The following is a 6,361-nucleotide window of genomic DNA, read 5'->3' on the forward strand; positions in this document are numbered from 1 at the left end:
CCCGTAAAGTTTTTCTTTTTAGTCTTCACTGTCATTTTTCATGAATGGACACTTCCTTATATCTGAGGCAGGAAACAAAGCCTTATATGAAAAAACAAAAAGAAAAAAATTGTATAGGTCCTCTGGACGGGTTCTTCTTTAATGAAACGTTTCGTCTCTCCTCCAAGAGACTTCTTCAGTTCTTTGCCTGAAACTCTCAGACTGAAGAAGTCTCTTGGAGGAGAGACGAAACGTTTCATTAAAGAAGAACCCGTCCAGAAGACCTARACAATTTTTTTCTTCTTGTAAGGAGATGTTCAGTTTTAAAGTAAAGAAGTAAAGAATCATGTTTATGTTGTGAATGTAACAAAATAAAAGTTACAACTAAAATAAAAACTTGGTAAAATACAGATCCTCAAAAAACTWCTTAAGTACTTTAGCAAAGTAAATGTACTTCATTACAATAATAAATAGTAAATTGACATTAAACAACTTTGTAAAAAAAGAAACTAAAATGAAAGCTCAGTCTACTGATTTAGCAGCTTTTTAATTTCTTTGTCTCATAACACAGATGTCTGTTCTGTTTGTGCAGCCATCTCTGCTGCAGATACTCTGAATCCATCACTGCCAAAAAACCAAACACAATCAGTTCTGCTTCATTGCTGAGAAATGCTGCGACAACAACCTCCATGTTCAGCACAGGCCCAAAGTGTCAACTCCAACCACACCAGGAGTTTACATGTTTATTAGCTAGAATATATGTTTCAGACTCATTTCCCCCCCCCCCAGTCACATCTGTCAATATGTCTCATTACTGGGATTCCTCTTAATGTAAAAATCGTGTCAAAATCCCGTGACGTGATCACTGTAGTACTCTGTGACACCACAAGAGAGAGGTATTTCTTGTACATCTCACACAACAAGTCATATTTACTTCATGGAGTTTGGTAATCAGTAACAAAGAGCTTGTGCTTTCATGGTGCTTGACAGAAATACACATTTTCCCCACATTTCCTCATGTTTGATGAGGCTCAACGATGCTGTGTGTTTGACTGAGGTCCTCAGAGAGAACTGGCCTGAGGCTACATCTTGTCATGCTCCTGTTTGAGCAAGAAACTGCAGACAGACAGGAAGAGTTGGGATACTTTAGCTATAAGCGTGGAAATATGCGCTAAAGATTCAATTTAAAATCCAGTTTATGAGTTTTTTATGGTGAAACAACACTATTTGRGCTCTCTAAAATTACGTTAACATTTAACACAATTATTTTAACAATATACCAACATTTGTGTYTTTTTGCTTTAAAGTGTAAACCTCTCTTGATGTCTTGTGGTTCAGCTTCTCACTTTTAACAGAGTTTTCTCGTCAGTTTCGTCTCCAGACCACATGCTAACAGCATCTTGACAGTTTTATTGCTGTAATACTTCTCAATAACATTACAAACTGTTCCAACGGGGATTTCAAGGCCGTTGGTAAATCTTGTATCAGTCCTTGAATTTTTTATGTTTTTTCTTTCTTTCGTCTCCTTCTGACAGCTCCTTTGACTTCCCCATCAGGAGAAAGAAATGGGGAATATCCAGCTTCTTTGAGCTAGTGCCACACAAGCGAGTTTTATTTGTGTGTTAAAATGAGTCGAAAATATCACAAAAATTGTTTCGATAAACTGGTAATATTCATAACAATATTAAACAATAACATGAAGTGAGATGTGATAAATAAGTCAACAAAGCAATCACTGTACACAAGCACATAGATTTATTTATACAAATATAGTATAACAATTGCATATCAACAGTTTGTTGTCATTTTTAATCTTTTTTTAATGGTAAGTACAGGACTATCAGCATCAAAAATGTAAATCAATAAGAAAAAGTGATCTGAAGTTAGAAAAGGGGTTTGTAAATTTGAATGAAATGGTTTTAGGATTGTACCGTTTTGGGGTCTAATCCAAAACCTGAGCATTAAGATTGCTTAATACAAAACTGCGACATTAAAGGGATAGTTCAGATATCTGAAATGGGGTTTTGTGGAGAGATTATGAGCAGTTAACATCTTACCTGTTGTAGATCACGGTTTGAACTTTTTTACTTTCGAGAAATGAGCTAAGGGCTAGTCCGACAGAAATAGAGCTTAATTTTGACAAGACTGATAAGCTAATGGCTAGTCCGAGTGGGCCAAGTTCAAAATGTATCATTTTCAAACAACCCTAATTGAAAAGATTATTGTTATGGACTAATTATTTATATCTGTTCTACCTTGACACTGTCCAGTAATCATATCTTATGARTAACTAGTTTRGGCTYTTTTACTCTGTCGGCCCAGACTTCAAGACTCCAGCYATGCACGACCTCTTTTATTCTGATAAGGTGTTTTCCAGGCTGACAGCCCTGTCATTGGTTAGGTGGTTACAGTTGGCGATCTGTGATTGGTTGTAAAGCATGTCACATGATGTTATATTATCGGCCACTCTCCGCTAAGGAGCTAGCCACAACGATTATCATGGCCAATGTAAACTCCATTTTATAAACTTTTGCCTCCCAATCACTTTTGAGTTCTACCAATATAAACATAGAATTATGTAGTCATTTTTATACACTTACTGCAGCAGTAGCAGCTAGCTGTAGCATGTCTGATGCAGAAATTTTGCAATATTTGTATTAAAATAAGCGAGAAACGCAAAATGGACTTGAATGAAAAGGTTTATAAAATGATGTGAATTTTTAGGATCAGAGTTGTTTGAGCTATAGGCGTAGCTCAGACTAGCCATTAGCTTGTCAATCTGGTCAGAGATAGGGGACACGGTGACTTCGCAAGTAGTTTTTTTAAACCATTTCAGTCACACAAAAATGTTGTGTTAGAAACCTCAAACTGGTATTTAAAAAAACAGATTTTAGAGTTTAAAATTTTGGTTCATTTCCTTTTAATTTAATTTTTTGAATTGACGATGTGCTTGTGAGAATATTGTTGGAAACAACAATTAAAAAGATAACTGGGCCAGGTCTTAAACCTTCTTTCTCTGAACATTTAAGGCACTGTCTACACCAGGTAAGATATTCTTTATTATCATTTTTTCCATGAAACCCAACAACCAAAATATTTGAACTATTCTTTTAAATGAACCTCAATGCCAGCAGGTTTTTTTTTGGGGGGGGGGATGACCTTATTATATAAAGCAGTGTGTTTTATACTATGTGAATCTAGATATTTCATCTGAATTATGTCCTTGAAAACGCAACTTGATGACATTTTAAGCTAATTACCTAATATTCAGGTATTTTGAAGAAAAAAAAACAATTTTTTTAAAAGATCTTAGGTTTATCTTGGTGTTAAATGATAGAAAAGACAAAGTAGTAAAGATTGTAGTTAAGCAAACAAAAGCAAAGAGCGCCTTTAAAAAAAACAGCCAAAACAGACAAACGGTAAACTGAAAAGTCTTCAAAGGAAGAAAACCACAACAGGGAGCACTTTGCAGCAAAGATGGAGACAAAAGTAAAGTGGGATCAAAGGCGGAATGGGGGGGTTACACAAGAACTTTGGAGTTGTTTGTTCAAAAGAAGACTTTTCTTACAGAAAACAAAATGTCAGACCTTCTTCTCTGTCTCAACACATCTCACGGCGATTGTCAAAACAACAAAAAGTAAAACGCAAGAAACAAATCTAAAAAGCATTCTAATATCATCTATATGAATAAATCCTAAATAATAATCTGTATCTCATAGAAAGGATAAACATGTAATGATAAAACTCTCATCACTAATCTAATATAGAATATTCTAAAAAATAAACATAATTCTAGTAGATTTTTGCTTTTGAAACTAATGAAAATGGACAACATTCGGTTCATTTGTCGGGAAATAATCTTTTTTGTATCGTCTTGCTGAATTTGAGTTGCAGTTACGAACTAAAGTGTTACATTAGCTGCAGTTATTGCACTTTTGTTGTACGTGTTGCCTGTTAAATCTATAATCTCTTCAAACGGCACAGAGGATTTTGGACTCAGAAGCTGCCGGTTGGTATGTAAGTCTTGGTTTGGTCTAAAGGGGTTCACATTGTCTGTCAACTCTGGCGATTTCTGCCTTTAAACGTGAAATAAGTGGTGAAATGAAAGAAAATAATAATAACTGAAGGATGCGTTATTGCTAAACCTACAGTGTACAAAATRGTTTCTTGCTACAGTATAGAAGGTAAAAAAGAGTTCATCCAATAAAAGGACAAAACAAAACAAAACAAAAAATCATTCACACAAGACACAAGCACCGGTTGAAGAATCAAGAAAAACACCACTGTACAAATGAAATCCGCTTAATAGACGTAAGCAATGGAAAACGGAGAACTGGAGAACAAAAACACAAGAAAAAAGAGCTTTAAAAATCCACAATCAAGGAGAAGGAAATCATAAAAAGGGGAGTTAAACTGGATGACTTTCTGTGTGGTTTTCAAAGCACCAATTTTGAAAATCTCTCCTTGCCTTTGCTCAGTAGTTGGAGGTACACTGGAAGGGAGGAAGAGGGCGTAAAAGAGTCTACGTGTCGGTTTCCTTCAACACCGTCAGATTCCTCTTTGGGATCCTCGAAAAAAATACAGATGAGATCCATCGTTTTATTGCTCCTTTACTGCTTCTTCTTTTGGAACAACCTGCAGATAATGGTAAAAAAAAAAAAAAAATTAAAAAGCACAAGAAAACAAGCTGAGAGCATCGGCTTCGCGCAGAGACATCCAAAAGCCTACCCCTGACCGTGCAACACATCAATCCTTTGCAGGACGTTTGTCACTCAGTCGGCGTCCTCTTTTCTGCCAGAGCAAATCTCAAACGGCAGCATTCATAAAACAAAAACCGTTGTTCGGCTCTTTTGTCTGCTCCACTGCAACACCGGGTTACAAGCTCCCAAAGACCCTCTGTAGCCGTGTTGTGCCAAAAGCAAGACAACAACCATGCTTAGGGGGGGATTTAGTATCAAAAGGCCACCGAGATCTTGGACACATGCCTGCATCCAATATGTCGGAGCTACACTCGAACGGTTTAAAACGCCTGGGTAGGATTATGTACCGCAAAGGGTGGGTTTCTCTTAAAAGTATGCTTGTTTTTGATCTCTAGCTGCTTGTGAACGTGAGATTTTCCTCCAGTTTTACAAACAGCTCAGAGCTTCGTTCCGAACGCCCTACGCTTTCCTTCACAGGGCACAGCACCGGAGGCCGAACCTACTCACCGATGTACCTACAGAGCTGAAGCTACAGATGTAATCAGTTTCAGCCTGAATAATTTAAAAGCCCGATAAGGAAATCACTGGAGGAACACACAAGCAGTGTGGAGTGCTTTGCACAAAGAGTAACAGCTGCTCAGTTGGAAAACAAAACACCAGTGAGTGTTTCAGGTTATGCTGGGAGTTACTGCGTATCTATTACCTGAACAGCAACCTTTGAAAGTACTTACACGGCAAAACATGAGGTCTGACTGTTCATACAGAACCAAGCAATAAGGAACATGTAGAACTCATTTTATTGAGGAGTTCCTCGAAGCGAACAGTTAATGACCCATTACCGTTACAGCGCCCATTCAGGAGAACGTTAAGCCACATTATGCAGTGGGAAATTACCGTTTGTGTTGCCGGAGTCCCCCCCCCCCCCCCCCCTCACCCTTAAAATAATGAAGCACCTCACCTACGACATGTGGTTCTGCTGAGAGGACAGGTTCTGTTGCTGCTGCTGCTGCATCAGGAGCTGCTGCTGCTGACGCCGCCGGGCCGTCCGGAGCTTCTCAAAGCGCGCCTCCATCTCCTCCAGCACCTTGGGGGTGTAGCGGACCACCAGCTTCACGCTGTCTTTGGCTGCCTTCAGCAGCTCCACTGCTTTCTCGTGGTGCTCTCCTTCCACGCTCTGCAGACGGACACAAAAACGGAGAAATGATCGCGTCTCTCGACCGGTGACTTGCAAGAATCCAGCAATGGATAAGAAATATACCCTACAGTCCAGTATGAACTTACTTACAGGATTGTTACTGAGTAAAACCTGGCAAGTACAAGGTATGTACCTGGTACTTACCTTGTACTAAAAGGGTGCATACCTCATACATAGTGCATATGTACTTGGTACTACAACCAGGGAGAAGGAACTCATAAAGCGGGAGGGGTACCTAACCAGTTCATACTGGGTGCTTACTGGATGTGTATRGAGTAATTACCTGGCAGGTGCTTGGTACTAAGTGGGTACGTACCTGGTGCATAGTGCATACGTACCTAGTACTTTCTGGATATGTATCTGCTAATTATCTAGTATGTACCTGGTGCTTTCTGGGTACATACCTGATACATATACCATATATATATACACTCACCGGCCACTTTATTAGGTACACCTGTCCAACTGCTCGTTAACACTTAATTTC

This window comes from Austrofundulus limnaeus, unplaced genomic scaffold, assembly GCF_001266775.1.
Source record: "Austrofundulus limnaeus strain Quisiro unplaced genomic scaffold, Austrofundulus_limnaeus-1.0 Scaffold1545, whole genome shotgun sequence".
NCBI classification, from domain to species: Eukaryota; Metazoa; Chordata; class Actinopteri; order Cyprinodontiformes; family Rivulidae; genus Austrofundulus; species Austrofundulus limnaeus.